This window comes from Malaya genurostris, chromosome 2 (genome assembly GCF_030247185.1).
Source record: "Malaya genurostris strain Urasoe2022 chromosome 2, Malgen_1.1, whole genome shotgun sequence".
NCBI lineage: Eukaryota > Metazoa > Arthropoda > Insecta > Diptera > Culicidae > Malaya > Malaya genurostris.
In genome coordinates, this window is record NC_080571.1 from 280,566,466 (window position 1) to 280,579,043 (window position 12,578).

Here is a 12,578-nt window from a genome sequence, read left to right on the forward strand (position 1 = left end):
AGTTCACAGAAGTGTTCGCTCACAATCACGCGCCAGTGGTCACTTGGGTGTATTTAGACGAGAGCGCGTGTGAGCGATTCATACGAAGAGAATGTGTTTCACTCGCGCCAGCTGCTTTAACCACAAGCACACACTCAAATGCTGTCTATTCGACACTGAGAAGAAGTGCGCTGTCCTCTTTGTGCGGTGCTTCGTTTTTTTCATCCTCGGTGTGGCAGAAATCTGACTCTAGCGTTTATCACTCTGGTGAAATGCCATCTCTGGTCACAAGTCAATCAAAACAAAACTACATGAACTGAACTTCGAATTGCTCGCACATCCACCGTATTCGTCAGATTTGGCTCCCAGCGACTACTGGCTGTTCGCAGATCTGAAAAAAAATTTTCCCCGGTAAGAAATTTCGCACGAATAAAAAGGGTAATCACTGAAACTGAGGCCCATTTTGAGGCAAAAGATCAAACGTTCTACAAAAGTGGTATTGAAATGTTGGAGCGGCGCTGGAGTGATTGCGTTGCTCTTGGTGGAGATTACGTTGATGACTAAAGTTAATTTAGAACCAAAAAATCGTGTTCTCTATGAAGTTAACGAAACACCCCTTATAAAAAAGTTTGAAAACTTTGTTGCTAATTAGTTACGGTGGTTTTGAATTTGTACTCGTAAACAAAATAAAAATTGACAACAAATCCGCAACCGCCGTAACTAATACGCAACTAATTAGCAACTGGTTAGCGGTTAGCGGCTTATGTTGAACTGCAAGATTGCACTATCAGTTCAGTATAAACTGCTGATGCACGGATGAATCGGATATGAAACATTAAAAAAACTCTACAATATAAATGAACACTTTCGATAAAGCAAATCAATGAAACTGCGCGACCCGCACATGTTTAACTCTCTGTCGTAAACTTCATAATCTATTCCAGCGTGTTACTTTCTCGAATTGGTAGCTCAAATAGTGCATAGCTGTGTCGTACGATGTAGATTTAAATCATGAACATGAACTTATCGAAGCACCTATCTCTAATGACAACGCAAATAGGTGAAAAAAATATTAACCATTAGTTGCTAATCAACACATGGGCAGAAAAGTCCCAGGCCTAACACATAGATGGCGCTAGTTTTTTTTTGCAGTCACCTTTTTTCAGTTAATACTAACCTTTAAAAGAGAACTGTTTAAATTTCATGAGATTACATTCATTAGTTTATGAGTTATTGTGCTAAGAGTGACGCTACTTCTGCTATTTTCGGAACAATGGATCATAATCAATTTTTATTTTATTTTACACTGCTGGGAAAAAATAACGTTCAAACGAAGCCATGGCTTGAAAAGTGTTATGGTGACTCTGTTTCATCAGAAAAAAAACAATAAAACGTTGGTTTATTGACTTCAAACGTGGTCTTAGAGATACCGGTGATGCAGAACGCAGTGGACGTCCAAATGAGGCGGTAACACCAGAAAACATAAAAATCCACAATCCACAATCGAAAAGTGAAGTTTAAACGTAACGAAACGGATTTTTTGCGTTGATATGTGACAATGGATAAAACATGGATTCACCACTTCACTCCGGAATCAAAACGATCGCCATCTCAGTTGACAGCAACTGGTAAAGCTCGTCCAAAGCACCGAAACTACAACAATCGGCTGGAAAAGTTATGGCCTCGGTATTTTGGGATGTGAGTGATGAAATATTTATCGACTATCTTGAGAATGGAAATACCATTACAGTGAATATTATATAATGGAGCGTTTGAAGGCTGACATTGCAAAGAAACGACCGCATTTGGCAAAGAAAAAAAAATGTTTCATCAAAACAACGCACCGTGTCACAAGCAGAGATGTCTATCTCCTCTGTGTGACGAAGAGCAAGCAAAATTTCTCCCCTCGCACTGACAACTTCAAACGAGAGCTCTTCTCTTTCACATTTATACACCACTGTTGTGTAAGTGTGCACGCATCATGAGTGCGTTTGTTTATTTCCTTTCACCTCTTCCACTGAATCGCACCAAAGTGCTAGAGCATTAGCTAATAAATTCTCTGAGGTGGATGCAGATACTTTCACAGAGGTGTACACGCCGGTGAGCACTCTGCTGTATGGTTTTCGTAGACACGCAAAATCAGCAAAATAAAACAGTTTATCGTAAAATTTTTGGTTTTCCTTGCAAATTTTTCATAGCAAGGCCAGATCTACTCTCTATTAATTGAAGTTCACAGAAGTGTTCGCTCACAATCACGCGCCAGTGGTCACTTGGGTGTATTTAGACGAGAGCGCGTGTGAGCGATTCATACGAAGAGAATGTGTTTCACTCGCGCCAGCTGCTTTAACCACAAGCACACACTCAAATGCTGTCTATTCGACACTGAGAAGAAGTGCGCTGTCCTCTTTGTGCGGTGCTTCGTTTTTTTCATCCTCGGTGTGGCAGAAATCTGACTCTAGCGTTAATCACTCTGGTGAAATGCCATCTCTGGTCACAAGTCAATCAAAACAAAACTACATGAACTGAACTTCGAATTGCTCGCACATCCACCGTATTCGTCAGATTTGGCTCCCAGCGACTACTGGCTGTTCGCAGATCTGAAAAAAAATTTTCCCCGGTAAGAAATTTCGCACGAATAAAAAGGGTAATCACTGAAACTGAGGCCCATTTTGAGGCAAAAGATCAAACGTTCTACAAAAGTGGTATTGAAATGTTGGAGCGGCGCTGGAGTGATTGCGTTGCTCTTGGTGGAGATTACGTTGATGACTAAAGTTAATTTAGAACCAAAAAATCGTGTTCTCTATGAAGTTAACGAAACACCCCTTATAAAAAAGTTTGAAAACTTTGTTGCTAATTAGTTACGGTGGTTTTGAATTTGTACTCGTAAACAAAATAAAAATTGACAACAAATCCGCAACCGCCGTAACTAATACGCAACTAATTAGCAACAAACTATTCACTGGGTTCCAATTTGTTTTCACTCTTATGTAGGAGGGATGCTTCGTTAGTTTCTTATAAACTTAGCGAAACACTTGAAAAAAAAAACAAAATATAAATTGAGCAGCAAATTCAAAACAACTGTAACTTATTAGAAACAAATTAATCATCTATTTGAATCATCATCGGAGATAGGTACTTCGCTAACATTCGAATCCTATCCCAGGAGATACAATTTCACAGTTTAATTTATCGTTGTTTCATTCATCCAAAGTTTACTTGGTCTGTATCTCATTGAATAGTGTTACAAAAAGTAAAAGCTGATTTGAAAAATGAAATAAATCAATCATTGAATTGTTCTTGCATTTCGTTTGGTGGATTATTGATATTTAGTTTTTTTTTATTAAACCGATTTTCTTCAAATCGATCATTCAAACAATTTGACATTTTTCTAGAAAAAAAATTATCCATCTTATGTCTTATCTCTGTATGATCAATACGATAAGAATGGAATCAATAGAGTAGAAAGTAGTTGCAATTGAGATAAAATATTTCAATAGTCTGTCGAGTGGATCGAATGCTTTCGTTGGATCCTGAAATGTTTTGTTTTTGTTTACTTTGAATAGTTTAATTTCGTCACGTTCAACTTGAAATAACAGTACCTTTCCTTACACGCAGAAAAGCCCTACTTTGCACATGTTACATTCGCACGTCAATCGATTTAACGCGTTGCTAGCCGTAGCTTTTGCCTGCCGGCCAGTTTGCAGTTTGGGACTACCTCTCGCGGTTCGACATGACTCAAGCACCTTTCGTTTGAATTCACTTCACGCGAAGGTCTGTCGAAAACCGTAAACCTTCTCAGACCGTCGATGATGATAAAAATCTACAATTCGACGCGCTCCTCCGACCATCATCCACTACTGACTTACAAACACCGTGATGTGAAAATTCAGGTTCAGGCCATTCGAAGCGCTTTGTGTTAGGCAACAATTCGCGATTCAGCGACCTACAAATCACTTGACTTGGAGAGTGAGTGCTTTCTGGCGCGTAAAGTCACTTCGAAGCGGACACGCATCTTACGGGCTGGAAATTTTTGGTACCGGGCATAGGATGGATGCGGATTGTGCGGAGTGGCCTTAATTGTACTTGAAATAAAAAAAATGCAAACAACGACCGCACGGTGGTTGTTGATAATGGTAAATGATGTGATCTGTGATCGGCTTTTAAGGAGCTGCTGAGAAGAAAGAAGTTGCTGCAGCACGTCGTCGTCGTCGTTGTTGTTGTTGTTGTTATCGTCATCCGTGGAATGGAAGGGACGTGATGAAATGTGATCATCTGTGATGGCTGACTGCTCGCATAGGGAGGGGGATAGGGGTAAGTTGACAACACCGGTTTGGGGCGATTGAGCTGTGCAGCGTCCTTAGCAAATTTGCTGGTTTGCATTGGCGCAGCAGTTTTTGTTTACGCGCTCTTGGAATGTGCTCGGGGTTGCTGAGGTGTTTTTTGTTTACGCGACACTGAGGTGCTCTGCGTAAACAAAGAAATTTCACGGACAACCGCGGTAACGTTCACGATGGTCTCGGGTTTAGGCCGAACAGCTAGTGAAATGTTAGGAACATAAAAACCACTAGTCGAAAAAAATCAGAGGTCAGTTCAGTAGAGTTCAGCTCGGTTCAGCACAGACCAGACTCAATTTCTGAAGAATTAAGTGAAAAGTTAGAGTTCAGCTCGGTTCAGCACAGACCAGACTCAATTTCTGAAGAATTAAGTGAAAAGTTAAGTCTAGTTCGGAGTGTAATACAGTAAGCCGTAGGAGTATGCATAGTGGGCATTGTGAGGGTCAAGTATCAAGTGACCTCAAAATCAAGCAAGAAATAATGTTTTCGGAAGGCATCTAAAGAAGTGAAAATTGCTGTAATGAATAGAGATTTAACAGATTCATGTGTAGTGTTTAAGATCACCATGAAGTGTTGTGAATAGATTTTCTAACTAGTGGAGTATGCACTAGATTGTACTGCAGTAGGACATACGTTCATATGTGCGTAAACTTAATGATATGCCGAACTTAGTGAGACTGCGTGAAGTGTTAGCCTTATTAACAATCGTTAGTGACTTTTGTTAGATTGTGGGAAAGAACTCCCAAAACAGCCTAATCCTGCACTATTGAGAATAAGTAGCTGTTAAGTGAAAAGCATAAAAAGATAAACTATAAACTCAGAAAAAAGGTGAATTTCGTGGTATTACTCCGTATAGAACTAAAAGAAACGTCATCTTCGTTATTCTGCCACCCGCCACCGCTCGCCCGGGAGCCTACAAGTGGTGACAGCGGTGGTCCTTTGCGAGGCAAAGGAAGACATCATCGGAACGCAAACCCAAGTGACTACCAGAATTCGGAGATGATCGGCAGAAGGGGGATGTTCATCATGTTGATCGAGTAAGTAATCCATGCACATTCAGTGCGCTTTGTTCGACATCTACATTCAACAGTGAATTGGGGCAACCACGCCTGATCGGGCCGTTGTCAAATATAGTACTAGAAATTCGCAAAAAGAAAAAAAAAAAAAAAAAAAAAATGAAACCTAAGTTAATGATAGCATAATTGTAAAATGTCAGGACCGTGCATTGATACTAAAAGACGAGTTATTTACATACACGGCTTGGAAATTATCTACATCACACAGTTTGTTTTTTTTTTACGTTGAGGAGTAAAATTTCTGATAGCCCGTTAGAATAGATTTTCGATGGTTCTATAAAGAACCGATTCGATGGTTTTATGTAGTGATTTTTGGTTTATATTTACAACTAATCTTCACATATGGGAAATACCGGAGCGAGTAATTTTGAAATTATCTTAAATGGATCAGCTCGGTAGAATTAATGAAATTGGCGAATATATTGTGAAAGAGTACGAAAATCTCTATAAAAATAAAACTAGACCCCGATCATTAGCTGGGATAATTGCAAAAAGAGAGACCCTTCTCGACGCATTCAGGGAATTAGAGAGACTAATTGGTGGTTACGAAGCGCGCGTCAGTGTAGATTGTTGGAATACATTAACAGACCAGTTTGAAAACGTAAAAACAAAATACGACGCGGCAATTAGAATATTAGACGAATCCACTATTATCGAGGCCGAGCAACTAAAATCGCCCATATTACAATTAAGTGTGGATTTAGACACAAACAAGCGCGCCGGTAACAGCTCAAACACCGCAAACATGAGCCAAAATAGGAACGAAAACGCCGAAAGATATCGGTTTCCGATGCAAACGGCGATACAATGTATCCCAGAGTTTCATGGTTCAGTGGATGAACTCGAACCATTTTTAATACAAATAAGCTATTTCGCAGACGAAATACCATTGGGGGAGGATCAAAAACCACTATTGAATGTGGTGTTGATGAAATTGAAAGGGAAGGCAGCGTCATTCATAAACAGAATACGAGCTAACACATGGGAAGAAATGTTTCAAAATCTGAAAAGACAATTCAGCATAAGAATAACCGTTGAAGGCATTTTACAGAAAATAGAGACATTAGAGCAAGGACCGTCGGAGACATTTACAAATTATGCTGATAGAGCACTGCAAATTTATGAATGCATCGAAGAGATGCAACGAGATCAACACACCGAAAGTTCCTTCGCAGAAAGGAGCTTGAAAATACATTTCATTGGGGGATTACGAAACGCAAGCTTGAAACAGGCAGCGAAAAGTCAAAAGGGTATTGCATTTAGAGATTTGATACAATTTTTGCAGGATGAACATGCGGAATGTGATCATCTGGAAAACATAGTACAACGATTACAAGCCTGTCGGATGTCAGAGAACAAACATAGAACTGCAGATCAGTTGGGCCATGTTAGAAATAGATTCTCAGGTCAGCATCAACAGGCTCACGGCAGAGCTCCACGACAACCAAATTGGGGGAATTCTTGGAACCAGGAAAGACCTGGCGGAAGTCGATCAAACGATAATAGGAGGTATTATCGAGAACCTGAAAACCGCGGTAATCAGTATAGAGTATAGTATAGTATGATAACAGACGTCAATATAATCGTCAAGACGAAAGATATCAAGTACGAAACCAGGGCGTGAATAACCAAGCTGAGGGCAGAACATGGCGAGAAGACAGAAATCGAGAAATGATGTATAGAGACCAGTCTCCCGCAAGAAGGTACGATGGCAGAAACTACGATCAACAGATTAGACACCAAGATAGCACGCAGAATAACGGCAGAAGATATAACAATCAACAATCCAACTATCGAAAAAACTAAATTATGGGGCGTATGAGTTGACAGAGAACCGAACACCCCATGAAAAGTATAACACATGGAATGTAATTAAGAAAATACAAAACAAGGTGGAACAAATTGACCACCAATTGGAAAGAATGACGGATCTTTCAAACAGAGAAAGAAGTTCGAGTAAAACTCGAGAAGCGAATACTATAAGCCATTCATTGGCAAGAAATTGGTTCGACGCATTCGAAATTGAAATGAGAACCACAACGAGACCTAACATTAAGAAAAAATTCCTAATTGATACCGGCGCTAGTTCGAACCTAATAAGCAGAAGATGCGCGGAAGAGATAGGTGCATACAGAATAAATATTAAAGAACAAATTCATTACACAGGAGTAATGAATATTCCGCGAATTAGTCTCGGTACTACAGAAGCAGACTTTTTAATAGATAACCTAAAATTTAGAATAAAATTTGACGTCGTCGAGGAATTAGGATTTGCAGGCATCCTTGGAATGAACTTTATAAATAAGCACGTTACTAATATAGATATCCAAAATGGCAAGATAATCTTACAAGAAAAGCAAATTGTATTTAGCATGGAAGCAAAGCCGATACCAAAGTGGCTACAATATGCTATGGGAGATACGGAGCGACAAGCAGAAGGCCATAATCAGAAAATTACAGGAGCACAGAATTCGCTTCATGATAATATAGAATACAAGTCAAATACAAACAACCTAATATATAAGGAAAATCAATACCCAATGGTAACCGAGAAAGGGTGTCAAACTGAAGAAAATATACGTAGTATAACGAAAACCAATAACATAAGCTGCCAAACCGAGTTCATTATAGCAAACGTAGACATAATAGGTAAGACGGAAATCAAAACAAATAACTATGACATATATAATAGTGTACATGACAATGTTCATAACAAGAATAATAATGAAAATGACACAGCCGATTTTGATTACAAACAAATGATAAATGAACCAGTTTTTAAAAGGGAAAAGTTTACCACAATATGCAAGGATGTAGACGAATTCAACGAAAACAAATCGGGGCAACAAAAACCTATTCTCACAGAAGACAACTATGACCTTAGCTTAGTGGAAAACAACAAATTTAAGACACTACAAGGATCACGTAGAATAGAAAAAGTTCTCGAAGTGCTAAATGCTGAAGTCTTAGAGGGTAGTTTATCAAAGCGTAATAAATATGAAATAAATAAAAAGCACGTGAATAAAAATGATAACAATAATGCATCGTATCAGAGCAATCATGAGTTATACAAAAACGACGATCGTTCAGATAGTATGCTCCCCGGTTGTGGAACTACTATTACTAATAAAGAGGAAAAGGAGTTTATTGACAGAGAGTATGACGAGGAAGACAAATGGTTCCTTGATTTAGATACAAATCAAGACGTAATTCTTACGGAAAATAAAAGATACGGTCAAATAACTGGTCGAGACCGAACGGAAAAAGTATTAGAATCACTAAATATGAATCATCTAAAAAGAGAAAATTTTAGGGATATAGAGATGATTATGGCATCATATAGCGATGTATTCTATCTGAAGGGGGATAAACTAACTATCACTGATGCGGCAGTGCACGAAATTGAGACCACGTCAAACGTGCCTATCAACAAACGGCAATACAGATTTCCGGAAGCTACAAAGAAGCATATTAACGAAGAAATCGAAGAAATGCGTAGGCAAGGTATCATAAGGCCTAGCAAGAGCCCATGGAATGCTCCAGTATTATGCGTACCAAAGAAGGACGATGAATATGGCAACAAGAAGTATCGAATTGTAGTAGACTTCAGAGCATTGAACTTGGTGACAAAACCCTTTGTATACCCGATCCCCTTGATCGATGAAATCTTAGACAACCTAGGGAACAGTAAATATTTTTCAACTTTGGATTTAAAATCGGGATTTTATCAAGTACCGATCGACCCAAAGGATGCTGCAAAGACAGCCTTTTCCACTCCAAAAGGGCATTTTGAGTTTACGCGGATGCCTATGGGGTTAAGAAATAGTCCATCTACTTTCCAAAGATTAATGAATACTGTCCTATACGAAATAAAAGACGTCAAAGCAATCGTATACTTAGATGATATAATTGTTTTTGGCACTACCGTGGAGGAACACAATAACAACTTAAGTAAGGTGCTGAAGGCTTTGCGTCAACATAATTTGAAAGTTGAGCCGGGCAAATGCCAGATATTGAAAGATGAAATAAAATACCTAGGGCATGTGATAGATCAGAATGGAGTACGTCCTATGGAGGACAATATAATGGCTATCAAAGAAATGGCAGCACCTAGAACGGTCAGAGGCGTCCGCTCATTTCTAGGAACGGTAAACTTCTATGGAAAATTCATACCGCAACTAGCAGAGAAACGTAAACCGTTGAACGACCTCTTGCGGAAAAATGTAAAATTTGTTTGGACAGACGAATGCCAGAAAGCATTCGAGGAATTAAAATTTTTTCTGACATCCGACACACTGTTAGTTAGACCGAACTACAAAGATACGTTCGTGATCACAACAGATGCTAGCGAGTACGCCATTGGAGCTGTACTATCTAACGAAAAGTCTATCGATAGACCAATAGCATATGCCAGTAGAGGCCTAGTAGGTGCTGAAAGAAGGTACCATACGATTGAGAAGGAATTGTTGGCCATTGTCTGGGCGGTAAACAAGTTCAAACACTTCATTTATAATCAAAAATTCATCGTCTACACAGACCACAGACCGTTAATTTCAATATGGCACTTGAAGGAAACTTCGCCAACGCTAACACGGTTACGATTAAAATTACAAGGATTGGAAATAGACATTCGCTACAAACAAGGCAAGGACAATGTCGTAGCAGACTTTTTATCGAGATTGCCCGAACAGGATAAGACCCCACACACCATATCGGTGGTAACGAGACAACAAAAACGCCAACACCAGCAAGCAGAAGAAGATCTTGCGAAGCAGAAAGATGCAGAGAGTAGAGTGAACCCCAAGCAAGTTAGGGATGAATCCGGGCGATTCGCGTTATTTGAAAATAAACAGAAAACTGAATGGAACCCACACATGGACGGGTTGGAAAACATCGATTTTGGATGCGATGAGAAGGAAGATTTGGGGGGATTCTCGTACCTCGAGGAGTACGATATATGTACCAGAGAGAACGACATTGAATTCAATCGATTAAAAATTTCGACAAAGAAAATCGACGAAAACAACGCTGAGGCTACATTCGTAATAGTAAACAGCAAATCAGCATACAAGGAATTGGAGGAAATCGTAGAATTACCTCATGGTCTAAAGGACCACTTGAACGGAAGGATCTTTGAAATTCCGAATAGGAAGCTATGGGGGTTGATTTTGAACGGGTCCAAGAAATCATTAACAGATACACACGTACTTTTGGGAGGGCTAATGGATGCCTTTACAAACTGCCCCGAATACGTAAGAAATGCGGAAACCATTCAAATCATTTCATTCAGGAACTTGAAAAGGGCTCCTGAGTCGACGGCACTAAGGTTTATTGCCAAGAAATTTGGCAAGATATTCACATTATACGCCCCAGAGAAGGATCGAATGCTTGTAGCAGAGGAGGATCGCGAGACAGTATTAAAAGAATTCCACGATTCTCCCTTAGGCGGACATGTAGGTAGCAAACGTATGCGGATGCGAATGAGCCCGCTGTTCCAATGGAAAAATATGCGCCAAGACATCGAGAATTATGTCAAACAATGCGACTCGTGCCAGAAAAATAAGATTGGCAGGGCAAACAAAATTCCGATGAAGATAACTACAACATCTTCTGAACCATTCGAGAAATTATATATGGACATAGTAGTACTCCCAGAATCAGACTGGGGTAACAGATATGGTCTGGTTATGCAAGACGATCTGACCAGATATTTAATCGTAGCACCCATGACAAATCAAGAGAGCTCCACAGTTGCTCAAACATTCGTAGACCATTATATATGTAAATTTGGGACACCGGCCGAACTGGTAACCGACAATGGAACAAATTTCGTAAGTTCTCTAATGAAAAACGTATGTAAAATTTTAAAAATTAAGAAGATTACTACAAGTACCTACCACCCACAAGCAAACCTCGTGGAGAGATCAAATAGGGAATTGAAAACTTATCTTAGACAGTACGTGGGTAGCGACCCAACAACCTGGGATCAGTTGTTACCATTCTTCACGTTCGAATATAACACGACCATAAACTCATCTACTGGCTACACGCCGTTTGAGTTATTATATGGAAAACGGGCAAATATTCCGAATTCAATTTACAAATATGACAATGATGGTTTATACTACGAAGACTACGTGAACGAAATGCGATCGACATTCAAGCGATTACATACTCAAGCACGAGAAAATCTAGTAAATTCCAAAGAAAAACGGAAGGAGTTGTACGATAGAAGCTCCAATGAATGGCAACCAATGTGGGGAGACTTGGTACTAGTTAAAGCCAACCCCACAGGAGCAGGACAGAAATTACAGTCGCTATGGAGAGGACCCTACGAAGTAGTTGCTCTCCCTAGCGAACAAACGACAACTATCAAAAACGGAAACAGATTAGAAAAGATTCATAACAACAGATTGAAGAAGTACACGGATTAAGTTTCTAATGGGAATTTATATTGGAACAGTTTTTGGTTAATCATTGAAGTATCACAAATTCAATCGCTATAAAGTATCACAAATTTAGCGCCAAGGTCAATATCAGGCTAAACGGATATGGACTTGAATTTTTTCTTTTCAACAACAGACGCACTCGAGAAACAAAACTACGCGGCATAGTAAGCTGTAAACATTAAATAGTCCAACTTTCTGCCGCGCACAGCAAAACCAAGCAAGCGTTGCATGCGCCAGAACGATGGGCGCTCGGCAAAAACAAATGAAACCATCGCGAAAAAAAAATACAGGCTAAACTCGATTTAGAAGCACCTATGAATATGCATGCAGACGAATGCGCGCGACTAAGCATGGGCAGCGAAAACACATTTCATATTTTTAAGGATTATTAGTATCAGTTGTTTTTTTTTGGTACTATAATCTTAAGAAAAAATTGCAATTGAAATAATAACGGAGCTAGCAGAACCCATGCAATTGCTAAAGGAAATGGAGACACAGGGGAAAAGATCGACGGGAAATACAGACTTCCCGCGAACAGAAAACGGGTATTTAAGTTTGGAAATATTTAACATGGCCAGAATCACACACATTATGGATGAAAGAGGTATATTGAAAGTAAAACTAGCGATACCACTGGTTACAAAAGCAGAGTTTACGACACTAAGGGGAATAGTTATGCCACGAATGCATGGTAATATAGTAACGCTAACACATCTCAAGAGAAACATAATAATGGTAGC

At 39.4% G+C, this 12,578-nt stretch overlaps 1 protein-coding gene across 2 annotated transcripts in view; it reads right to left on the bottom strand.

The window, feature by feature from the left end:
• Positions 1-12,578, bottom strand: part of LOC131430275 (leucine-rich repeat and calponin homology domain-containing protein) — a 208,979-nt gene that overhangs the window by 152,515 nt on the left and 43,886 nt on the right. The gene's annotated exons all lie outside the window — the stretch shown is intronic.